The 27442-nt window shown below is 34.2% G+C and overlaps 1 protein-coding gene across 2 annotated transcripts in view; it reads left to right on the top strand.

The window, feature by feature from the left end:
- Nucleotides 1-5642: 5642 nt before the first annotated feature.
- The window catches only part of CDH9 (cadherin 9), a 137447-nt gene continuing 115647 nt past the window's right edge, over nucleotides 5643-27442 (top strand). For both annotated transcript variants that reach the window (XM_040494508.1, XM_040494500.1), the window contains exon 1: nucleotides 5643-6118. The gene's annotated coding sequence lies outside the window, so the exon portion shown is untranslated. The remainder of the gene's footprint in view (nucleotides 6119-27442) is intronic.

Here is a 27442-nt window from a genome sequence, read left to right as displayed (position 1 = left end):
AAAAGAACAGAGATTGATCCCTCACCCCTTCCACCACATGAAGATATAGCAAAAAGATGCAAAGCAAGCTCTCTCCAGACACCAAATCTACTGACACCTTAGTCTTGAACTTCCAGCCTCCAGAACTGTAAGAAACAAATTTATGTTGTTTACAAACCACCGAGACAATAGTATTTTGTTGCAACAATCCAAAGCGGCTGAGACAAATCTTTTTATTGCCTTGGCTTTCTCCATCTCACAGAGAGGGTTGTTTGATCTGGGAACCCTAGGTAATCATTCAAAAGAGAATCCATGTCCTAGGAGGGGCCTGTGGGGCACCAGGTCCTTTGATTTTTCTGGTTGAGATAGGCCACATGGATGAAAAGATCATTCTCTCTCCTCTGACTTTGTCCTCTACTGACATCCATTTACCAATTATAAAAGGCAAATAGAAATCTAGTAGCCTTTCATCTGGATCCAGTTTTGTTTTACTGAGTCAACTCATTGCTATTCTACCCTGAGGCACAGAATGAGAAGAGCTATCAGGGTTCCACAGGTTTTTTTCTCTTCCAGATAGGGTATGACAATAAGGCTACAGCTGAAAAGGAGAGGAGGAAATAATCATTGGAAATGGAAAAATCAAGAGGAGTCAAAGTGTTGTGTAAATCATGTAAGTGGTTGCTTAATTTAAGAATGATGAGAGGGGTTCTCAGGCAGTTAAGCGTCTGACTCTTGATATTGGCTCAGTTCATGATCCCACAGTTCTTGAGATTGCACACCACATCAGATTCTATGCTGAAAGTGCTGAACCTACTTGGGATTCTCTCTCCTTTCTCTGCTCCTCCTCCACTTGTGCTCATTCTCTTTCTCTCTCTCTCTCTCCCACATAAGTCACTAAACATTAAAAAAAAAAAAAAAAAAAAAAAAGAATGACGGGGCACCTGGGTGGCTCAGTCGGTTGAGCGGCCAGCTTTGGCTCAGGTCACGATCTCGCGGTCCGTGAGTTTGAGCCCCGCGTCGGGCTCTGTGCTGACAGCTGAGAGCCTGGAGCCTGTTTCGGATTCTGTGTCTCCCCTCTCTGACCCTCCCCCATTCATGCTCTGTCTCTCTCTGTCTCAAAAATAAATACACGTTAAAAAAATTTAAAAAAAAATGATGAGAGTAGTGGCTAAAAATCAAAACAACAGCAACAACAACATAATAATGGAGGAGGAGGAAGCAAAGGAATGGGAGAAGAAGGAGAGGAAGAGGAAGAAGAAAAAGTGGGGCACCTGGGTGGCCCAGTCAGTTAAGCATCTGACCTCGGCTCAAGTTATGATCTCACCATTCCTGAGTTCAAGCCCCGTGTCAGGCTCTGTGCTGACAGCTCAGAGCCTGGAGCCTGTTTCAGATTCTGTGTCTCCCTCTCTATCTCTTCTCTCCCCTACCCATGCTCTCTTTCTCTCTCTCTCTCTCTCTCTCTCAAAAATAAATACACATGAAAAAAATTTTAAAGAAAAAGAAGAAGGAGAGCAGGTAGGAGAAGGAGAAACTAAACCAAGTACTATACTCAGCTTCAATGAATGGTAATAATCATCTCACTTTTAACTAATTTCAACAAGGGGATGAAACAGAAAAGAATCTTCAGACAATAGCCATCTTTGAGTTAGAGCTGGGAATCGAAAGGAATGTCCAAAGAAAAGGCTCAGGACACAATTTTCTGATGTTAAAACAGATTCACCAGTGGGTATAACTGGTCTGAGGGAATTTTGATGAGATGTGGGGAGAGCTCAAAGCACATTGTGACAAGAATCATGGGGAAATGACAGGGAAACTTCAACTTAGAGAGGACATGATGTAAGGAGGAACGTGAGCAGTGACCAGACTAATATTGACAGCGTGTTAGGCTAAAAGAGGGAATAATTCATAAATTTTGCTCCATCCTGATTACAGTTTAATCTCTAGATTATAGAAGCAAATTCTTGATTCAAGGTGTTGTGAGGGTTAGTCTTAACAGTGGCAGGCAACAGATGTTCTACAAAGATTTGAGCTGGGAAGAGGTGAGCAGTTCTCAGCTGTTGGTTTTAAATTCCAGGGTGGTCTTAGGAGTGGTGTCATAGCCCAGGACACTTCTCACAGTTGTCCCAGTTCAATACCATGTCTTCATGGTGCTCTCTGAACACTGAAGGGCCAATTGTGTGCTCAACAACTCACTTTAGCATAAAATTCATTTTATTCATTAATTCATCTTGTTATTTTCCATTTCAGTGCAAGATAAACTAGCATTATGACTACTTGACTTTTTCAATATTTCTTTCTCAACAGTCTAAAATTACTAAAATTCAAAAGGAAAATATTTGGAGTTGTCTACGTAGCAGGGAAAATAGGTTCCAGTACCAATTCTAATGTGGAGGCAGGGAGGTTCACCACACCAACATGTAATTCTTGGGACACCAGTTGGTTGTCCTATAATTTAACTTAATTATGACACTATCTATCTGAAAGTTACATCATATTCCACAGGTTAAGGGTTCAGTTCCACAAGATTGCCTCCTTCCTCCCCCATTCCTTTCAGATGCAAGTAACAAATTCAGGCTCTAACCTTTACTTCTGACCAAGCTGCTTCCTCTTGTTCAGAAATAAGGCCCCACCTTAGGTTCAAGGGCTCAGGGAACTGAGACTAATATTTTACTTACTAGATCACCAGTTTTTTATAAAAGGATATAACTCAAGAAGAGACAGATGGAAGAGATACAGAAGGCATGGAACCCATGACCCATCCCAATGTGCCACTCTCCCAAATCTCTAGGTGTTCCCTAACCCAGAAGCTCTCTGAACCCTGCCTGTGCTTTTGGGTTTTATGGAGACTTCTTTACATAGGCAGGACTGATAAAGTCATTGCTCATTGGCGATTGATTCAACCTCTACCCCCACCCCTCGCCCAAGAAATCAAGGGTGTAGGACTAAAAGTTCTAACCTTCTAATCACATGGTTGGTTCTCCTGGCAACCAGCCCGCATCCTTTGTGGTGTTAGAAAAGTCATCTAATTAACATAACAAAAGACAACTTTATGCTCTCATCACTTTGGAAATTTCAAAGGTTTTAGGAGCTCTGCACCAGAAATATGGATGAAGACTAAATATTTATGTTTTATAATGAATCACAATATCACAAGGATAAAGAGTTGCTTTGAACAGCATTAAATAGGTGGAGCCCTTGAGTATGGAGATGCATTACATTCAAATATAAAGAAAATAAAAAAAATTCAAAGACATGTTTTCTTTTTTGTTTTGTTTGTTTTGTTTTCATATGGGACATTTGTTGCTGGTTGAAATGGGGAGAACCTGGGCCCTGAGGCCTTAACCCAGCCATCCCTAGGATGTCAGCAGAGACTCTTGCTCTTGTCAGGAGAAAGAATTCAAGGACAGACACAACATGGGGGAGAGTGACAAGGGCGGGAAAGTTTATTAAAGCAAAAGTACACTTTCCAGATGTGAAAGCACGTGAGCTTGAGAGAGAAACAGAGACAGAGAGACAGAGAGAGAGCTGCATCCCAGGGATTCAGGTTTGTATCTTTTATCCACAGTTATTAACAAAGGGTGGAATCTGCCTTACTTGAGGCCGGGATTCCTTGGAAGGAGGTTTCCATACTTTTTATTCCTTATTTGGTTAGGGGTTTCCTGTTTCCTGTCATGGCACCTTGGGCCTGTCTGGTTTCATCCAGCCTCTTGTGGTCCTGTTTTGGACTGATGCCAGGACAGGCCTTGGACTTTCCCTGATAGCTGGCCATGCCTTGCTCTTTGCTAGCCTCATTAATTGGCCCTTCTGACACATTTACAGTACCAAACGATTAAGAAAAGTTAGCTTATGCTAAAATAATCTTGGAAAGAATAATTCAAATAATATTTTACATTTACTGTTAATGATTTTGATGTGTGAGTATATCAGAAGGGAAAATATACTCCTACTATAAATAATAAGAATGAATAATATTTTTGTTCAAACCTGTTGCTAAATATTCATAAACATTATTTTAAGAATTAAAATGTTTTATTTAATATATATTTCTACTTCTACATGAAAATTTACAAGTAGCTATACATACGAAACAAAATAATTTTCCAAAATTCCATGGGTTAGGCCCTCTGTTTTCAAATGCTTCATAATCATTATGACAAAGAAGAAAAGAGTGGAAGATTCCTGATGGCACAACCATAACCATTTTTTTAATGTGGTAAAAATGCTCCCCCCCCACTTTCTCTAGAAGTAGTAAAAATAACTTCAAATCAGGTAACAATAGAATGCTTGTTGGATTGTAGTTTCAGACAAAACAGGTTTTTTCTTACAGTTGGGTTTGAAATGAAATCTATTCAACTTTAAGGATTTAAAGCTTGCATTTGTGAATATTTATGTTAAACTATGATAAAATATTTTGTTTGGTTCTTTTTCCCACTTTACATATACTACTTTATCTCCGAATTAACAAAGAGACTTCTATAATATACACTTTTATTTAAAGTAACAAGTAGACCTGGAAGAAGTGAGTATAAAAGAGTGTGTGAATTTTAGATTAAATATCTTTGCCTCAAGAAAACACTCAGCCTCCATGAAGAATTCACTAAGCTGTTCTTAACCACTTGGATCCATCTAGCCCTGGATAATATGCATAAAGCTTTATTTCTGTTTTCTGTTCTTTCATTTGTAGATGAGCAAAATGAAGTCTGTTTTTTTTGTCCATTTCCTACACTTGAAATTCATAATTATTTAAAAACCTTGTACTCCAAGTTCAATTACCATATATTAGTAGTGCCATGTTTTATTTTGGGATATGTAAAACTGTATTTTCTAAGTATTTGTTTTCCCTTTTAAGAAATGAACTTCCATAGTGCACATGCCACAAATAGGCGGCTCTATAATCTATACTTTATAGATAAATGTCACTGTTGGGGTGGGAGGTGGCAATTTTATTTTTATTTTCTATTGTCAGTTTTCCTTTGAAGCATCAAATAGGATATTGATATTTTTTGGCACTTAAGCTATTTACTTATTGTGACTTAACGAGCCGTTATAAAGTGAGCCATATTCCCACCGTGCATTTCATACAACTATTACTAGAACTTCTTTTCAGAAGGATTTATCTACTAATCAATATCCTTCTTATTGTGCCATTTCCAGAAGTACTAAAGAGACTTCTCTTCTGAAACAGGGTTTGACTCTCTCGTGTTTTACTCTCTGTAATAATGTACAGTGTATAACAGTGAATCTAACAGGTGGACCATGTAAGTTCTTGTGATGTGTCTATGGTCACAATTAATTTTGACATTTCTGGACAAGATGAACCCCCCCCCCCCCCAATTGCATTATCAAATAAAAAGCAGGGTTGCAGAAATTTGAAATTGTATTTGAAATCATTCCCTTGCTTAAAAAGAACACATTAGGACTTCAGTTATTAGATGTTTTTAAATCACTGTTTTTGAAAGGTTATTTTAGTTTATAAACTCAGTGACAGATAACAATTCATGATCAATGATAAATGCGATCTGGATTCTTTCTCTTCATTTTCGTAAACTTGAAATTGTGGTACTGAACTGAAATAGGTAGTCGTGAATTCTGCAGGGACTGTAGCCAAAATTTCTTTTGAGCAGAAGCATTCTCCATGAGATACATGTTTTCCACAGATGATTTACAGGTTACAGACACGCTGTGACCTCTCTCCCAATTGCAAACAGATTAAGCAGGGCTGATTAACCGAGACTAAAAACACTGGGTTATTTTCTCCGGTGGGGGTCTTTGACAAAGCCCTCCTCTCTGAACCCTCCGACTTCATTCGCTTGCAAATCGCTGTGCCTGAACAGGTCTTCCTCCCCCAGCCCCAACCCTCGAGCCCTGCAGCGCCATCAGCGGCAATATCTTCCTACGTGAGGGACGTCTCTTATTAATCAGAAACGCTGAATGGAAACCAATCAGACAGAGAGTTTCTTTGGCTTCAGCTTCCTGCCTGTCTGAGTTAAAAGTGATGCTCGGAGAGGGAGGCACACTGAGATGCATGAAGCTTCAGCTGTGAAGATACTATAAAAAGAGAAGAGTAGGAACGAGACAGAAGCAACACCGGAATTGTCAGTGCTGAGCAGGGCTAAACTCAGTTCCGCTACTAACCAAGGTAAATGCTATTTACTTTACCTGACTATACAATCTATTCAGTTTTTGCTTTCTTATACTGAAGAGGTACAAATACTGCTTTTCTCCTAGTTGCTTTATTTTGCACTCTCTCTCTCTCCTTCCCTCAACATTTGTTGGGAAGCAGGTAAGAATTTATTTTGTAGTATTTGAATAAGATATTAAGATGCTCAGTGAAAAAAAATAGCAATGCTTGCTTCATATTTTACTTTTACAAAACAGATACCCATCTAAGCTCTTTTCATTGTGCTAAAATTTGCACATGGAGCATTATTATAAAAATAAAACTAAACTTCACATTGTGTTTGTTGATTTGGAGGGGTGTTGAATTACTCACATTAATGTGTTTATGTATGCTATTATTATATTAATTTGAAATGGTCTCCTGGCTTTCTCATAACTTTTGGTTCCAAAATTTGAGTCAGAACTGTCAAAAATAAAGGCATCTCTATTCATCATTGAATAAATAATTTCTTTAGTTTTAATATTAAAATAATATATAAATGGTACAAATAACACATGTAGAGACAGACAGACATAGGCTGTCAGGATTAAGGTGATCACTATACCTCCCAAAGAAGATTTCTCCACATATTTATGGCTCTCACTCAAGTCAACATTCCGAATGTGCACCTCTGTTGGCCATAATTGCTCTCCATTATCACAGGCAAATGTATCTTAATAGAGTAAAGACTGGATGAAAATCACAGAAGGGAGAGCATCAAAGGCAAAATTGGCATGTTTTTTTGAAATGATATGGAAAATGCAATGATTTGATGAAGCATTGTTTTATTTTTCTTTGCATACTCAACATAACCATTCACATCAATTAAATTCTTAAGCACATTAATTTCAAAAAAAGCATGATGAATTTCAACTACAAGGTTGTCAGCATTCTATAGTATTGACACTTAGATACTGGTAACAGCGTGTGTTCTCAGAATCTAATTTGAAAACCAAAGGTGCACTAAAAGAAAGGTGATCACCTGTGGTAAGTAGCTAAGTTCACATTTATTTGTATGATCAACTTTTGATGAGAATGTAGTGGACTATAGATCTGAGGAGAAATTGGAGGTCTTTTCTGAAGATCTGTTGTCATTTAATATTTTATGTTATAGATCTATGAGATTACTAATAATAAAGATATTTTTCCACAAGGTTTTCCAAATCTATGTAGCACAGAAAAATGAATGATTTCATGACAGGAAAAAGTGGTAACTTTTGCGTGGCAGGAAGAAATCTTCATTTGGCTCTTTATCTATGGAATAAGAAGAGTTACCCATCTTCAGCCATAGCTGACTAAAAATGAATGTGATCATTCAGTGCTCTTAACTGGAAAAGAAATGTGTTTAAAATCTACTGCATTCATTGGAGAATAAATCCTATTTTCATTGCCTGCTTCATTGCCTAGGCAATGCTATGTCACATGTAGAACACATTTGTGTAACCATGAATCTGGCTAATCCAGGTTTGAACAGTAGATCTTTTAAAAGATAAAGAAAATGAAACAGGACGTTGTTTCAGCACATAGTAGCAAAGAACTTAGACATAACAGGAGCAGCATGCATTTGTGGTCTTGGCATCAAGCACAGGAATTCAACCAAAGTTTTCACAAAGAAAGAGTACAAAATATCTATATGCCCTTAGTAGATGTATCCTGAGATGTTGAAATACTGTCAACTTTGTAGTTGCTTGTTTTGAAAAATGAGAAAATGTAAGGTAAAGTTCATGGTACGAGCAAATCTAATTCTGAGAATAATGAATTGAAAAATGCTTCAGGGGAAGCAGATAGTAGTATCAATTTGAAAGTAATTCTCTAACTTTAAGTCAGATAGATTTGGTAAGACTATCAAGACAAGTCATGTAAGATAACATTATTTTCTGGGATGAAAAAATATGTCTTTCCCTTTATCACATTAGCTGATAGCTTTTAAGATAATTTTGAAATGGTCTTGCATAATTACTCACCAATGTTGTATTCATTGCATATTTGAAGTAAAAATGTATTGTACCATTGCCTATGTATAGCAAGATCACAATATCAAAGTTGGCTTTGAAATGATCTTTTTAAATGTTGTGTTGTTTGACTTGATACATTTCATGTTGGATCAGAAGCTCTTCTGAATGTCACCTTCCATGAAGAGATTTCATTTGGTATTTTCCTACAACCCCTGTATATACAAAGTTTAGTCTCTGAAGTGTCCTTTCTATGGTGCATTCACCAACTGGGATTTAAAAAACAATAACCGGAGAAATTTTTTCCACTGGTTTACCTCTCTTTAGACATAGTGATTTGAAGTAGATACGCCTTTTCTATAATATTTGCACAATGTATAGGTGGAGTTAATCAGAATGCTTTGGACAATGCTTCAAATTGTTTAACATAAAATATATGAGTAATATGGCAATATATTGTATGCAGGACAGTATAAATTTAGATGAAAGTTAATTTAAAGAATACATGTGAATATGTCATGAATAAACATTGGCTGTAATTTGTTCTCTATGAAAGTGAACAGTCTAAATGAATAATTACTTAGCATTAATACAGATGTTTCAATGTAATGGATCATTAGATTGCTATATTCTTTAAGACTAATTTTGTTCTCTCAAATGAAAATTTAAATCTAAAGTATAAATAAATCTAACATTCGAAAAAACAGTGTGATAACTTACAAAACGTCCAATGTGATATTTTAAATATTTATACATTTAAAGTATATATTTATACTTAGGACTTCGATATCAATACTTTTGATATTATATTTATAAAGTTATAAATATAATTTATATTACCATATTATAATATAAATATTAAATCAATAGTAATATTAACTGTAGAGTAAGTGTGTTCTATTGTCAAAACTAGACAAAAGTCTAGTTAAGTTCTTTGGTATTTTACTGCTTAAATTATCTACTTAATTAAAATTAAGTTTCCTTAAGAAAGACGAAAGCATGTGAAATAGAACCAAAACCGCATTGGTTTTAACTAGCTTTGTCTTTACCTGATGCTAATTTGCAATAATTTTTCATTGTAGAACATCTTTCCTAAGGTAACATAATTTTGTTCATTGTATCTTGCATATTTGTTTTAAAAAATGAGTTGTGTCTTAAAATATATCCCCCCAAAGTCTCTTAATACCCATGATACTATCCTATTTAGGTGTTTAAATAAAATTAGAACTTTAGAAAAGGGATTTTAACCACCTTCAACTCTGATATTACATGAGAAAATGGAGGTTTAAAAAGATAAGATTATGTATCCAATGTTGTCAAATTGTATATTAAAATTGGCAACATTATGTGAAAATAAATAATGTTGACTCATGAAAATCATTTGGTATACACACACACATACACACAGTGTTTAGTTGACAACAGTATCTCCTGGATTGCTTTAAACATTCTGAAAAAGTTTTTTTTTCTCTTATGAGTCACTTCAAATCCTCTGCCTGGAACCACTGTTACCTTTATCATTAAAATATGGTAGGAAATGCACAGTGAGGTGAGTGTCTTTATAGCACTTTTATACATTTCCATAGCAGTCCTAATATGTTAATGCTCTTATCCCTAAATTTAGCACTAGTAAGAGATGGTCTTACAGCCACATTAAGGATGCAAAGTGCCTGAAGAAAAGCATGATCTCTGGAGCCTAAGCAAGACATTTTATATTAGCACTACCAAGAAACATCTCCCCAAACATAAAAGTCATGATAATGGATCTTACTGCTTAGGAAGGGAAAATGGTAACCTCATAAGGTATTGTTTTTGTTGCTGTGAGGTGTGTGTGCATGCATGAGTGTGTAGGAGAGAAAGAGACAGGGAGAGAGAGACACAGAGAGAGAGAGACAGAGACAGAGAGGGAGACACACACACACACACACACACACACACACACACACACACACAAAGAGAGAAAGAGATTTATTTTCAAGAGGAAAGGTGGGGAAAAGGAGAACACCTAAATATTTTCTGAAAGTGACAGAGTTTTTCTTTTCTTTTTTTCCTTTTCTGTGCTTTTGCATTACTTTGCCAAATTATAAATCAATTGCAGGAGAAATGAGTGCTCTTGTATTATTTTTCTCTTCAAGAGCAAGATAAGTCTTGGTCTTTCTAATTAATCAATGAAACACCAGAGTGTATGATTATTTCATAAGTATGAATTAAAAAGCTTGCCTTTCATATCACTTCTTGAGATTAGCTTTATAGTTGTGAAGAGCATGGATGACTTCATTAAATTTTTTACTCTCAACACTTATTCATCTTCTAATGGAAATAGCAGTGGCTAATAGTTTTTATTTGATTTTTGAGTTTAAAGTTGAATGTGTTCCTAAATGTATTTAAGAAATAGATATACCTGACAGAATTTATATTAGAATATGCTAAGCTTACTATACTTTGTTTATTATTAATTCAGCATCCAATGCATAAAGAACTTTTTCCCCATTACTGAAACCCAATTTCAGGAAAGTCATAGTAATCTAGAAATAATATTCACGGGAAGCCAGTATAACAAGGGAGATACAACACGTATAACAATATGTAGTCTAACAAATAAACACCAATAACCACTTCCTGTGACAAAAGACATGTGAAATATTCTGCTTTTCTAAAACTGGGACATCGAACCTGAAAGTTTTCAAGGGGAGTTTTCCCCCAGATAATCAGGTAACTTTTTCACCATCTAATTTTTTCCACTAAAGTAGGTTACTGCAATAATTTAATGTAATTGCCAGAAATATTTTTTAAATATTCACCTCTATGTGTTATCAATGCTTTAAAATGCAAAGAATATACCATAAAGTCAAGAAATTCAAATCTTTTTCACTGTAGTGGTAATTAAATAACAGATGAAACATCCGAGAAAACTCACAGGTCAAATTACAAAGTAACCTATATATCTGTACCTTTCTGTCTTAAATATACATACCTGCATCTATACCTGTGTTCCCATTCATAATTCTGTATACTTGTATCTATAGGTATCTCTGTGTGTATGTATGTTTATGTGTATGTGTAGACTCAAAAAATATATGGAAAACACAATTATATCGAAGTATACATCAGTTGTAGTTCTAAATTGTTAGAATGGTATAACATTCATTGTACACTAAAAAGCTCTTTGTCAGGTGATTATAGATGTTATATTATGAATAAATAGTGACATAGCAATACTATATATTTTTTTAATTTTGGAAAAAATAAACTCAATTATAGTCCATGTGTTATGGCTGATCTGGATAAGTTTTTGAATAGGGGGAATTAGACTTTCACTTTTTAAAACCCTAACCAGAAATAATTTTTCTCCACTGAATGTCCGCAACTCTTGAAAACCTCATAAAAATATAATCTCTTTACCCACTCCTACCATGGGAGGTAAAGTATCATGTAAAGTAGGAATTACAATGCTATCTCAAATCATATTGGTAAAAATTAGATTATTATTACTATCAGAAAATAAAATCCTTATTATTTTTCATTTGCTATGTATAATACAAAGAAAGCACAGTTACATGGTGGAATTTTAAAGTTATTTACTTAGTCATTTTCCCTAGCTGAGGATTAGATCAAGGCATTTTATACTTATATTACTGGGTAAATTATTTGCTTAACTGAAAAATTGTTTTATATTAAAAATGTAATACTAAGATTAAATATCATTTCCTTATATCTAATAAGATAAACACAATACTTAATACAACAAGGATAAATATTTGTATTATTACCACTCCTCCTAGATTAATGTTATAACCTATTAGTACATTATAAATCAACTATGTGTGCATGTACTGAGCAGGAATTAGATTAACTATTAAAAGAAAGATAATATTTTTCCTTCTCCCCCAGATCTTGCCAGTTTATCTAGATGATGTGATATTTTATAGGTAGATTTAATTCTGTTATATTTAACATAAAGTTTAGATTTGTATTTTTGACAGTACTTACTTTTCAAAAGATGAAACAATTGATGTACTATTACAATAATATGTATGATTATGTATGCAAATCATATTTGTCTGATTTTTATGCTTAGCTTAGAATTGAGACCTCTGATACAATCATTAACAACGAAGAATGTTATTGTCATACCTGCAATAAATATATTTTTCTTTATGATAAAATTAACTTTGGTCACTTTAAAATAGGTAGTTCTATTAAAATACAGTGAATATCAGTAATAAACATCCTTTTTAATATTGCCATATTATTTTACACATTAAAATGAAGAGTTTTTATCAGCACTGTATCTATATGTTTATCTCTCTATACCGAAATAGATATAAAGATATGTATGATGTGTCTCAACTTCACTACTTTGGACTTGAAACCCATGTAAAATTTCATTTTCAATGGCTGAATATGGAATGCTACTTAAAATAAGAAATGTCCAACTTTGGAATTTTTTTGTGATTTTAGACAAATAAGAAGACAATTGTTCTGATATTATTTAAAAAATAAGTATATAACAGGAAGCTACTTGATATAATTACTTATACCCAAAGATGAATATTGAAACTGATGGAGACCACATGATAGAAAGGAGACTAGGAAGAGGTGGGGTTTCATGCCATGCTCAAGAGAAGAGTCACACAATTTGAATTTTCTAATGAGGCCATCGCGGATGTCTGACATCTTCCCAGACCTATGCTGTTTTTAGGCTTGCTGCTAAACAACTGCCTTTGGTATCACTGCAACTCTTTATTTAAACATGAGCATGGAAGGGTGCTGGGTACCTCAGCTGGTTAAACCTCCGACTTCAGCTCAGGTCACCATCTGACACTTCGTGGGTTCGAGCCCCACGTTGGGCTCTGTGCTGACAGCTCAGAGCCTGGAGCCTGCTGTGGATTCTGTGTCTCCCTCTCTTTCTGCCCCTTCCCAGCTCATGCTTTCTCTCTCTCTCTCTCTCTCTCTCTCTCTCTCTCTCTCTCTCAAAAATAAATAAACATTTTAAAAAAATTAAATAAAATAAATAAAATAAACATGAGCATGGAGATTCTCCTCCATTATACCCAAGAGTAAATTGTGGTCATGGAAGTCTTATGTTGACATTGAGTAAATATATTCAGGGAGGAACAAAATGTTATTTCAGAATAAAACTGTCATTTGTATATGACTTGCATTCATTTCATTCAATATATTTATAAATTGTACTCTTCTAAAATTATAAGAAAATGTAAGTAAACAGCCCACAGGAAAGGAATATGAGGAAATTCTACCTGGAATGAAAATTTGATCCAGATTATGGGTTTGGACAAACATATCCCTATTTATTTATTTATTTATTTATTTATTTATTTATTTATTTATTTATTTTATTTATTTATTTTTTTAAATTTTTTTGTTTCAACGTTTATTTATTTTTGGGACAGAGAGAGACAGAGCATGAACGGGGGAGGGGCAGAGAGAGAGGGAGACACAGAATCGGAAACAGGCTCCAGGCTCTGAGCCATCAGCCCAGAGCCCGATGCGGGGCTCGAACTCACGGACCGCGAGATCGTGACCTGGCTGAAGTCGGATGCTTAACCGACTGCGCCACCCAGGCGCCCCTCCCTAACTATTTATAAACAATATTTTGTTCTATAAAATATGGATTTGGAAGCAGATTTTAATAAATAAGTAACTTTAAATTATAAAATTCTATATGTATTCAATATAATACAATGGCTTTCTACCAATAAGAGATTTCTTATAAGCTATGAGTGATATATATTTTATTAAAAATTCAGTTTTAGATAAGTTTTCTAGATGTAATGATGTTTTTATTGTTTCTTATTCTTGGAATTTTGCTTCTCTAAACTAGAACTTGTATGGAAACTGCTCTTCAATTATCTCCATTATGAAAAAAAAATTTTAAAGCATTAATTAATCAATCTACTACAAGAATATTTTCCACTAATTTAGTATATAGGAAAGTAAGCATATGTTAAGTTTACAGAAGGGGTTTTAGTATTTAGGATGTGATTAAAAAGTTTCAAACAACATATATACTAATAAAATGTATCACCTGATATACTAATAACTATACATATGCATATATGATACACTAATACGTTACTATTTCTAATATGTTTGGTGACACGTTTTATGTTTTCTCTTTAAAATATAATTATAATATGTAGGAAAAGATATTACATCCATCTTTTATCCTTTCTCTTATGCTTTAATTTTAAATCATTTGGTGGCTAACTCAGACTTCCCTTAAACTGTGCCTTATCCACTGCCTTCTATCAAATTGAGTACAAATTTATAATGATTAATAGAAAGCTGATTGGTCTGTTCCATGCAGTGAACTGTGATGATTTCTTTCTCTTGCTGTTTTTCATGAACACGTGCTTTCTTACCTTTATTGCAACTTTAGCTTTGCTGCTTCTTCCGTTTCCAAGTTTTACTGCTTTGCTTCTATCCCCTTCTAATTATTCCCCACCCCCACCACACCTCCACTTCAAAGACAGACTATTTAACTACCAGGGCCTGTCTTCCTTAACTTGGCTTGCACTGTGGGGAGATGATTCAGCAAACTGTAACACAAAAGTAGCTTTGCCAACATGAGAAATTCCTTAGATGTGGAGCTAATAAATATTGGTCGATATATTCATGGGTGATTTTAGAAACACTTCTCCATTCCACCTTTCCCCTACTTTCACTTTCTAATTGACTGCCAATGGGTCTTAAAAGGATTAAGTATTACCAAGGTCACAATTCATTAGGAAGAGAAGAGTAGAACGAGGAGACGTACTGGTACTGACAAGAGTACCATAAGTCCTGGACCATAAGTCCAGGAATGCAGTCCTGCATAAGGATTTTGGAGAATTGGTAAGAAAAATTGGGGCTCAAAAACCTAAGGCTATCCTTACATCCTGAAGATTCATAAGGTATGTTGTATGTGGAGACAAATTGGAAAACTGTTTTGATATTGACAGGTTGGCGTCAGGAGACCCAAAATCGATGCATACAAACTTTTCACATTAAGAAGCTGGTCTTTGTCCCATGTTCGTGTAGTAGAAATGACGTCTGTCTTACAGTTTGCAGGTATAGGCAGAAGCAATGCTTCTCATAACATTAGTACATTAATGTAGTATCCACAATGTGTACAGCCTATTCAGAATCCTGTATGTACCCTTTGTTCTTTTCTTTTAAATTCACCATCAGGAAAAAGACCTTCAGATTCTTGGCAATAATTAATTTATTCATCCACCGGATGATTATTTCAGTTTCTTATTTGTGAACTTACTCATTATTGAGTGCCTGCTCTCAGTCCCTATGCTCTGTGCTGTGGTGAAACATGTGCTAGGGAGAACTTCTCACGGTTGTTGTTTCCAAACAACTTCAGTTGTTAGAGAGTCTCTTCTTTCCATATGCGACAAAATTTACCTGCTTGTAACTACGCTTTTTATTTTGTCTTAGCCTTGCCCATATAGTTTGGAATCATTACTCCACTGCTATCTGATAGCATTAAATTCATTCAAAGAAAACTGCATCGATCTTATACTTAGTCATCAATATAAATATCCCTCATTATTTCACTTTTAATATAAGTAACATTTACAGACTGCCCTACCATTCTAGCTACCCTGTGTGAGGTGAACTTTTGCTTGATGCTGTCTCTAAAATTGAAATTAAAAAATCCTAATGTGAAATATGGGGCACACAATAACTGGGACTAAAAACTCCCTTTTAAAAGCTACTTTTCAAATTAAGCTAAGACCATGTTTTTATCCCTTCTCACTGCTTCCTATGACATACACAGAAAAAGAATTCTTTATATAATTATTTCTTATGTTTCCAAATTCTGACAGATATAACCCTTGTCACATCTTACATTGGTCTCTTCCTGTCTAGTCATTGGGATGCTTCTCCTGTAAGAATCTTAATATCTCTTTGTTGTATTATTATAATAACCTTTTAATTGCTCACCTCACCTACAATTTCTTTAACAACTGATACATTCTACAAAGCATAATTTTGTCAATTAAGAATTTGGTCAAGTAACCCTGTCTCCTGTTACCCTCAGCCCATAATCCCATTACATCTAGAAGTAAATCAACTCCTCAGCTTTGAATCCAGGTCTTCAGCAGTTGGTTTATTTTATGTTTTAAGTTTTTGAGCTAAATTGGTACTCTTAGAAATATGGCCACAGCCTTAAGGAGCTCAAAGTTTAGGCTTCAAATGATCAAAACTATTCTGAAATCTTTACAGAAATAATGTATTTATGATTTAGTGTGAGTTCCCTGGAAAAAGGCCAAAGCTTTCATGATATTCATGGAATTTTCATATCACCCCAAAATAAAATATGGGCTGCTTAACTTGAATCCATAGAGTTAAAATATCAATATTTAATAATACTACTTTATTGGAATAAGAGTAAAAATGCAGTATGCTGGCAATGTCAACAGACTTAGTTTCTTCCCAGCTCCATTTACTTGTTCTGTTTTGTTGGTAGGTTATCTTCACTTCTGGGTGCAAATTGTCTCACATATAATATGCAATAAATAAAAAACTTACAAAGAGTCCTGGGGTCAGACGTCCAAAGTACATGAGTTGGACAAAGTCTTTAATACTTCGGAGTTCTAGGAGCTTAATGTGTTAAGATATTAGCAGTATCTATATTATAATGTATTATGAGGAAACATGATTGTCCTTGGAATAACTTCTGTTATTACTATTATATTATTAAGAATATTATTGCTCAGGTTCATTATATTCAGGTAAAAATTATTGGTACTCCATATAGAAAAGCACAAGGGACCTAGCTTAATTTGATTAATTTCTTTGTTCTTGAAATTAGGTAAGATAAATCTAGAAACATTACGAATATACATATTTATATATATATATATATATATATCATATGGCTCCTTAAGTTAACCCAACATACAATGAAATATTTTGTGTTGTAAATTTATTATATTAAAATTAATTTAGAATATTTGCTATCATAAATAAATAGTATAAGTTTTATTGCTTGAATTGGAATAAGTATATTACACTTGGATCTTGGAGACAAGAATGAGTTATAAAAGCCTTTTAAATATAAGTAACATTGGATAAATTTTCAATGGCAATAAAATTTCATAGTATCTCATATTATCACATTTTTTTTCATCACATATTTTAATGCCAGGTATTTAATTTTCCTTTTCTAGCATTTTATGGTTTCTCCCTTTTATTCATTGGTTTATATTAGTGAGTATAAAGTGAATGACATTCTTGACCTTAAAATGAATAGAGCTTATCAAGGTGGTTTATTTGTATATGAATTTTACTGCAGTTTGGGGAAAAAAAAAGTTCAAACAAAATTAGTGGTAATGATTGCTTGTGAATAACATTGATTAAAATTACCATGGAAGTGGGGGGGCCTTCATGGCTCAGTCAGTTAAACATCTGACTGTTGATTTCAGCACTGATCATGATTCCAGGGTTATGGGATCAAGCCCTGCATCAGGCCCCGAGTCAGGCCCCATGTTGGACCCCGTGTCAGGCCCTGCATTGGGCTCTACCTCGCACTCTGTCAGGCTCTGTATTGACAGCAGGAGCCTGCTTGGGATTCTCTCTCTTCCTCTTCCTGTCTCTCTCTCTCTCTCTCTGTCTGTCCATACCCTGCTCATGCACTCTCTCCCTCTCAAAATAAACATAAAAAAATTAATTAACTTGAAAGTTGTATTTGTGGCCAATATTAACAATTTGATAGTTTATCCATAATATGCATAAAATGGAGTTAATGTTACTTATGAAACACAGAAACCATTTTAAGTTATATTACTTCATAAATTTGTTCTATAATCAGGTATGGATGCCAAATATTTATTCAACATTTACTATGCATGTTGCATTTTTCTGGGTTCTGAGGTTATAGCAGTAAACATGATAGAAGAGATTCTAATCACAAGAAGGTATTCTCTAGAGGAGTGATACAAATAATAAACAAAGATAAATATGGTATTGATAAATGCTAAGAAAATAGGCAGTGTGGCGGAGAGTTACCGAAGGGGTAGATAGAACAGGTTGTATGAGGGAAGTTTTATTGAGAAGGTAATATTTGAATTGATTCTGAATGGAGAGAAGGAAATACTATGAGAAACATTATTTTAGGTAGAAGAAATGGCAGACTCAAAAGCCTGCAATGTTAACAAATTTTGCTCATTTTATAATATACTCCTAATTACAATTAATTGTAATATATAAACACTACATTGTTATATTATGCCTAGATACCTATAAATTTAGTAATAAGAACATGAGCTGAACATTTTCCAGTTTTCATAGTAATGCTATATTAATAATAACCTGCATTCTTACTTTTCTTTTGCTTCATCAAATAAATACTTCCAGGGGCGCCTGGGTGGCGCAGTCGGTTAAGCGTCCGACTTCAGCCAGGTCACGATCTCGCGGTCCGTGAGTTTGAGCCCCGCATCAGGCTCTGGGCTGATGGCTCAGAGCCTGGAGCCTGTTTCCAATTCTGTGTCTCCCTCTCTCTCTGCCCCTTCCCCGTTCATGCTCTGTCTCTCTCTGTCCCAAAATAAATAAACGTTGAAAAAAAAAAAAAGTACTTCCAATATAATATATTTATTTATTTTTCAGGTATACAAAGTTAAACTTTCATTAAATGTTACTATTCATTACAGTAGTGGGAATTTCAGCTGCTGTATAGTATTTAAATATTAACTATGAGTGTTCAAATTATTAAGTTGTCTAGTTTCTTTTATAAGTAGAAGACTCAAGCTGAGGCAAGGAAGAATATCTCATTGTGACAAAAACTAATATGGCTGTGTATAGCTCTGTATATTTCTATATTATTAGCTATAATAATAAGGGACTGTTAGTCTTACAAGTCTTCCCTACCACAACACCCCCCAAAGGGAAATCCATAATAGGATTGATTCTCCTTTATCCTAAATGTTGAGGGAGTTTCTATCCTTTTTGAAGGCACTAGAAAGAGCAGAATCTGTCCTAGAATTTTCTCAAATGCCTTGAAATGTGGATTCCTTTCTATCTATGTGATTTTACCTTGGATATGATTTTCATACTTCTAATACAGTTTCCAAAAGAATTTAATCATGTGACTGAAATTCTCTACTTCTAAGGGTGTACTTTCTGCAAGTTCTGTTTTCGTCACTTTGTTCGGTCATGCCTACCTTTATTTTCTGACACTTCCCTGGTTTCTCTTTCTTTTTTACGGATTTCCTCTGTTCAAGGATCTCTAGTTAAATTTTCAGAGATAATTATATTAAAAGAACTCTTACTTCTTTGTACCAGAACTCTAGATAATCTTTTGGTTGGCATTCAATATTTCCCTAACCTTATCTAAATTAGATGACCCCAGTCATATTCTCTTGGGTCTTGGGTAAACAATGTATTTACTGAAAAGTGATCTTTATCCTTACAAAGACTTGTTGGACACCCCTCTTTAAAAGGACCTGTGGACATGGTACTCAATGGATATCGAGAGTTCTACATCATTTGTACAAATGACAATTTGTACAAAAGACAATTATAATGACAACCTTCTGCTCCCCAAATAGCATGTAGATGATATGCTTATCACCCTACTTAATAGTGTTTACTTGGCTAAAATGTATTTAATAATTGTAAAATAAAAATGGAAATGTGGCAATTTGGAGTTTTAAGATCATATCAAAAAGTTTATTGGTTGTTTTCAATGGGGAAATACAAAAGTAAAGGGGTTTTGGGTGAATTTTGTTTTGGATGAATTATGTTTGGTAATTTTTACATTGCTGAATAATAAAACTGGTTCATATACCACATTAGAAGGTATGGTATTTATAACTTTTTGTCTGAGCCTAATTCTGTATGTACTAATTCCCTGCTTCTCCCTTTTCTAGCCAAAATCTGCCTGCCCTTCCCTTGAGCTACAGAGCAGGAACAAATCTCTACAGAGTAGGGAGAAGTATTTATTTAAAGATTAACTATAATTGTTAAGATGTCAAATTCTTGAACCAGAAACACCAGCTCCACCTCTTGCCTACTGTGTGGTCTCATTAATTTATTTCATCTTCCTAAATTTCAGTTTCCTCCTGTAAAAATGATAATTGTATTCGTTAGTGTTGTTGACAATGATTACGATCATGCATACATCAAAGTGCTTATCATAGTAGCCACTTAGTATATATTAATTTTGCTTACTACTATTAGTAGTAGTAGTAATATTATATTCATAATATACTCAAACTCTCAGTTCCTAGTACTGTTTTTAGAGAATTTTACCACTGTATTTGGGAAAAGTAGTTACAATATTCTGTACATGTTTGTAGGACTTTCCTTGTCTAGACTGCAAAAAGAAGTTAAAAAATAAAAAAATAATTATACCCCCAATAGTTTACGAAAAGATGCTTTTGGAACATGCTAAGACTTTACTTGATTAGACAACATATTTTCTCCAAAGAAATATACACTGGCTTTTAAAAGTACCATATGATCAATCATGAATGCAGAGAGTAGGAGTAACAATAAGAACAGATTGGAAAAGTTAAAGAAATGTTGTTAAAAATTATTTAAGCAATCACACTTGTAAAAGACAAGGGCCACTAAAAACAAAACAAACAGGGGAGCCTGGGTGGCTCAGTTGGTTGAGCATCCCACTGTGGCTCAGGTCATGATCTTGCAGTCTGTGAGTTCGAGCCCCGCGTTGGGCTCTGTGCTGACAGCTCAGAGCCTGGAGCCTGCTTCGGATTCTGTGTCTCCCTCTCTCTCTGCCCCTTCCCCGCTCATGCTCTGTCTCTCTCTATCAAAAATAAATAAACATTTAAAAAAATTAAACAAACAAAAACCCTCCCAACTATAGGAGTATGAAAAATATGTTTGAAAATTTTTGAAAAATATGATTCTTGGAAAATATTTCTTCAATTTTCATTATAAATAAAAATAGAGCCAAGTTATCATAATGGTTTCTAATGATATTACATGCTACTTTAAAATGAAAAAAAAACATATATTCTATAAAATGTGATCTCTCTCTTGGAAGGGAGATTTTAAATGGAAAAAACATGATTCAATATAATTAAGGATTATTATAACAAGAAGAAACCTGACATTTGTTAGACTGATTTTACAGATTAAGGATAACAAGCAAGACCCTGAGATGTTTGTTCAAAGTGATCCTAGAGGAGAAAAACCAAGAGTGGAATCCAGGGCTCCAGGAATAAATTATGTGATTAAGATTATTTTATCACTGTAAATCCTTATATTTTTACAAAGTTGTTTTTGATTCATAACCTTTTACATGTAAAATGTGGCATGCTGGTGAGCATGTGTAGCTAAAGGTGAAAAATAACCACAATTTGATTCACCACTGTGGTTGGGCCTGGTTGTCTCTACAAACCTTGCTGAACGGATAGATGAACCAACCAAACTCTGTATGTAGAGAAAGAAAAAGAGATTTATGCCAAATGACATGCTAAAAGAACTAAAGTGTAGTTGATTAATTATTTACCAAATTTTACATGGTGGGATTCCACTCCAAGCTGGTGTGGTAAAGAGAACAATGAATGGGAAATAAAAAGACCAGAGAATAAGGGATGTGCATTCATTTATCAAACTGGGATTTAATTTCTTCACTCTAAAAATTATCTACTAGGAAACATCTAAGGGCATTATTAGTTGCAAAGTCAATGGATCTTTGCTTAATCATATTAAACTTTCAATTGTTTTTCAAACCAGCTTCTATTTTGGGGTGGGGGGTGGGGGGAGAGCAAACAATAGAAATAATGGAAATGCTTGGTAGTATCCAAAGGCCTGGATAACATGTTCTCATGACTGGCCCTCTTGAAGACATTTTCTTTCTTTCTTTCTTTTTAAAGCTTATTTATTAATTTTGAGAGAGAAAGAGAGAAAGAGAGAGAGAGAGAGAGAGACAAAGAGCATGCGCACAAGCAGGGGAAGGGCAGACAAGGGAGAGAGAGGGAGAGAATCCCAAGCAAGCTCCGTGCTGTCAGGATAGAGCCCAATGCTGGGCTGGAACCCACGAACTGTGAGATCATGACCTGAGTGGAAATCAAGAGCCAGATGCTTAACGAACTGAGCCACACAGGTGCCCTGAAGACATTTTCTGAGATGTGGATTCCTCTGTGTTAGGTCTAATTGCATCTGTTCAATTGACCTTCTCCATATTGCCTAAATGTCCTCCACTGATACCAGCATTTCCATGTATAAAAAGAATATGATATATAATTTCATCATTGTCCACAAATATTCAGAAATGTATCCCTTGGTCATGTCTATAGCACCAGTCTCTTTCAAACATTCTGTCTGTTCACAACTATAATAATGAATTCAAATTATCAGCTGCCTAAAAGAAATTAAAGTTTCAGTCACATATCTCAAACCATTTTTGTGTTCAGATAATTCAAATAGTGTAATCTGCTCATTTGATTGAACTTAGGTATATATTTGCAGTTATAAAACTGTGCTATTTTTGCATTATTTACATATACAAATTATTTCTATATTATAGCAAAGATTGCTTAATATGGAACAATTTGTTAATACAACTGTTCAGTCTTTGGGAAAAAAAGAAAGTATGTCAGTTTGCCAATTTTAAAGACAAAATTGGATTCATTTGAAGAACAAACAATTCTAATGTCAAATGAATCCCTAAAAAACATTCAATTTGTAAAAGACCAGATTTTTTGAAAAAGAAATTAAAGGTCAGTTATTTCTTTGAGACATTATATATTGGAATATTTTAATAAATCTGTCCTTGGATACCATATCATTGATTTATGTCAACAAATAATCTGTTGGTGACTTTAGGTTTTAGACCCCTCAGTAAAACCGACAAGAAATTACTATCCTTAGCCATGTTTTATCTATAGTGTTATGAGAATAATAAGAAAAGCATGAATGTGTAAGATAACTTCTCCCAAATCACAAAAGAGCAACACCCTCTGTTTCAATGTATTGTCTTGAGAAAACATAACAATACCAATATCTGATAGTCAATTAAACATTTTGCCTTCACAATCTATTTACATGAAAATTAATTATTTATAGGTAAATTATCTCTTCTCCTTTTAATTTCCTACTGGAGTTAGATTTCTTTCTGATGTTCTGAAGAAAGAGATTAATCTGTTCATTAATTAAATTAATCTCATTGTAAAATAACATTTTGTAATAAGGAAGTACAGATTCTGTTTTTCTTTGGCCCTGAACCTTTATTTATAATGTTATCTTGCCCTAGTCTATGGGGAAAATTGATAGCAGCTGTGTTAGACAAACCACACATACAATTAGCATACAGGATCTTGTTGCCAATGGTATTGCTGAGGTTATGTAAAATATTATATATTCCTGGCATAAGTTTTATAGATGCATCATATTTTATATTACTTTTAAATGTTTTCATGTACATGGAAACAATGTCAATATTATTAGTCCTATTTATATAAATGTAGAGATAAATCATGTGATTCAAGTTACCTGAGGCTTATATGATTCCTCCACTTCCTATACTCACTATTAAGAGATCTTGCTTCATGTACATCCCATCTTCTGTAATTTACTTTTGTAATTATATTATGGTTGAAAAAATAATTTTCTTCCAGGGGAATGTACAATCTTAGGACCATAAGCTAAGTATAGTACATAATAAATCAATGTTAATAAGCCAACATCAGACTAAATTTATATGCAGACACAGTGTGCAACTCATATGTGAATCGGATTCAAAATCTCATAGTCATAAAATCAAGCTATTTAGCACAATACTTTAGCTCCCCCTTTTGGATGGCCCAGACCGCAATACAAAAAATATGAGAAAATGCCCTCGTCTGTCCTCTTTTCTACTGTCATTTTATATTTGAGGCAACATGTATTCCATTATTCGACTGCATAAAATTAATCATTTAAATCAGTTTTCTATTAAAAATAAGTCAAATATACTTTTTTTTTTTTTTTTTTTTTTTTTTACTGGTTGAATGTTATGTACACTTAATTTTAAAGATGTATTTTGACACGGTGTTTTAATATATATGATTTAAAATCAATTAATGTTTACTTACTTTTATAAGGATTTTCTGTACTATTTCTCCAAATAAAATATTTGAGCTTAGTTGTGTCATAAACTGTACTAGTTATCCTTAAAACATGTAATAACCAAGAAAGACTTTTCAAAGTATTGAACACCAGATAGTATAAATTTGGGGAATTCTTATTTAAAAGATTCTAACTACTTTCATTAATGACATAAACAGTAACACATCAAGATATATAAAGTAAGTAATTTGTGCAAACTCTTAGTTTGCAAACATACGCAAACATATTGTGTTATGCAACTGTATACACATGTGTATATTTATATGTGCATATATGTATGCGCATATAAATATATATATGGACAGTTAATCCTTGAACAACACAGATTTGAATTGCATGGGTCCACATTATATGGAATTTTTTCAGTAAACACCGTATTGTACTGTAAATGTATTTTCTCTTATGAGTTTCTTAATAACATTTTTTTCTCTACCTTACTTTAGTATAAGATTACAGTATATAATACATATAACATACAAAATATGTGTTAATTGACTGTTTATGTTATTGGTAAGGTTTCTGGTCAACAATAGTGATTAGTAGTTAAGTTTTTGAGATGTCAAAACTTATACATGGATTTTCAACTGGGTGTAGGTTTGTCGCCCTTAACCCTCACACTGCTCAAGGGTCAATTTTATATAATAAATACTTAAAATAGTTACTATTTTAAGTATTACTCATTATTGAAGCTGACCATACAAAACTATGAGCATATATAGTACATATGTCAATTTCTCAAAATATCAACGTGAGCCTCTCCAAAGCTATATTGTCATCTATCACAGCATCTGTCACGTCAGATGTGTACCTAATTTTTCCAATCTTCAAAGCTGTTCTTTCCTTTCATACCCAAATACCTAATTCTAGTTGCATGATAAAAGCAAACCTAATCCACCCTACCAATTATTTCTTTAAAATTTCTAGGAGTGTTGTAAAAGTTATGGATTTCACCTGTTACCATCTGCTTAGGAATGCTCTTCAAGTTTCTCTGCTGATCTCAAGGCCTAACCCTAACTAGGCTCCTTCTTGCTTCCCTTAGCCCTACTAATACTAGCACAGAACAGTGATTAATAATAATAATATAATTTTACACCATTTACAGAAAGATAAAAGGAGTGAAGATAATGTTAGGGAACCGGAAAGCATCTGGAAAGAAAAACTGACATGTAGCACATAGCTACTGAATCTAAATTCCATAGTCCAGGTGGTTTTCCAGGACTTGACAACTGGCCATCTCCATCTTTTGCTCTCAGGTTGCTGCCATGTGACTGCAGAACATTTCTCCAGCATGTATTACCTTGGTACTAACTGTTATTTGGGAGTTCAGAATCCTCTGTCCTTCTCAGACTCTGGGAAAGGATTAAAAGATGTAAAATATGTGTGCCTGGGTGGCTCATTTGGTTAAGTATTGGACTCTTGATTTCAGCTCAGGTCATGATCTCATGGTTGGCAAGACTGGGCCTTGCACAGGGCTCTGTGCTGACAGTGGGGATTCCATGTGGGGTTCTCTCTCTCTGCCCCTTCCCTGCTCACATGCATGCACACTTTCTCTCAAATAAACATTAAAAAAAAATTGAAAATAATTGAATGATAACATTATCTCAGAGATGCCAACTTTTTTTGTTTTAAATGTTTTTATTTTTGAGAGCAAGAGAGACAGAGCAAGTGGGAGAGGGGCAGAGAGAGAGGGAGACACAGAATCAGAAGCAGGCTCCAGGCCCTGAGCGGTCAGCACACAGCCTGATGCAGGGCTTGAACTCATAAACCGGGAGATCATGACCTGGGCCAAAGTCAGATGCCCAACCAGCTGAGCCACCCAGGCGCCTCTCAGAGATGCGAACTTTTAAACTAAATTTTACATTATTAAAGAGAAAGATTAATACCCCTGTATGACATATGAGCATTTGGATTTTTCCATCACTTAATCTATAACCTACATGATTTAAAGGACTCCCTGAGAACAGAAAGAGCTTTCACAAAGACAAATCATACTGTCTAATAGAATCCGAACTAAAAAAAAGGTATTCATTTTGTCAATATTTTATCAGTAATAACTACCCACGGGTAGATCTATTTTGTACTATTTTTCTCTCTTAATTTTAGGTAGATATAAAAAATACTTAATTTTCTATATATTTAAAATGTGGTTAAGGAAAGACTATATGTCTGAGAAATATTCTATATGTAATATGTAAAAAGTAAATTTCTTTAGTTCTTTTTTTATGTTTTTATTTGAATTCTAGTTAGTTAACTTATAGTGTAATTTTAGTTTTAGGAGTAGAATTTAGTGATTCATTACTTACATATAACACCCAGTTTTAGCTCTTCTTTAAATAAATGGAAGCCTATATCAGTTTGAATGGCTTTCTATTTGGCGGATGCCCCCTATTCATAAAACATATCATTTGCAACATAGAAATTGATCCAAATAATTTTCTGAGAAAGATAATGGGTCTTAAACTTTATTTTTTAAAACACGGATAAAAATTAGAATTAATGTCTCTCAGCCTTACTAGAACTAATGCCAGCTTCTTTTATGAAAATTAAAGGTAATATAATCCCTCTCTCAAACACACACAGCCCATCTTGGAAAAGAGCGTATGTGTTAGGAAGCAGTGGGGCCTGAAGCTGAAAGGGTAGCATGGGTTCAAGAATCGATCTCTGAAAAAATGAGCAGAGGGATTGAACCTGATGTAGGCGGCATCACCAGAGGCTCCTTTAACAATGTAGATCAGAGTTTACTATCATGTGCTCTGAAATGAGATCATCTGGTTTCCTATTCCAACACTGTCATATCCTAACTCTAATCCTAGGGAGGTAATTTGATTCTTCTGAGCCCAAATTTCTTTATTTGTATAAGCAACCCGTAATAGTTTTCCCAATATGTTCATTTGTAAGGCACAATGAAATATACTTGAAAAATATGTGTTTATGATGATAAAGGAGATACAATGTACAAAAAGTATTTTAAGAAAAGTATTTTTAGGTATATATGTCAGATATCAGAGAAAAGCCAGATTGAGGAGAAATAGAAGATAAGAAAAGTTTTGGGGTGATAGGTTCCTATATTTATTAAACTTGAAGCTTGTCGTGTTGGAAAAGAGAAGACAAGAAAGGAAAAGAATGATAAAAGTTGATAACAGTCTGGCACTTGGAACTCCAAGTGATCTGAATACAACTCTTTAGAAAGACTATCAGGGTTATTTTAAGTGAATAACAATATGTGTTTCCTCTCTATGGATTAAGAAATAAGGTGTTC

Source organism: Herpailurus yagouaroundi, unplaced genomic scaffold (genome assembly GCF_014898765.1).
Source record: "Herpailurus yagouaroundi ecotype Mexico unplaced genomic scaffold, PumYag 29, whole genome shotgun sequence".
Taxonomy (NCBI): Eukaryota; Metazoa; Chordata; class Mammalia; order Carnivora; family Felidae; genus Herpailurus; species Herpailurus yagouaroundi.
Note: the sequence above shows the minus strand (reverse complement) of the source record. Positions and strands in the feature narration are given on the sequence as shown.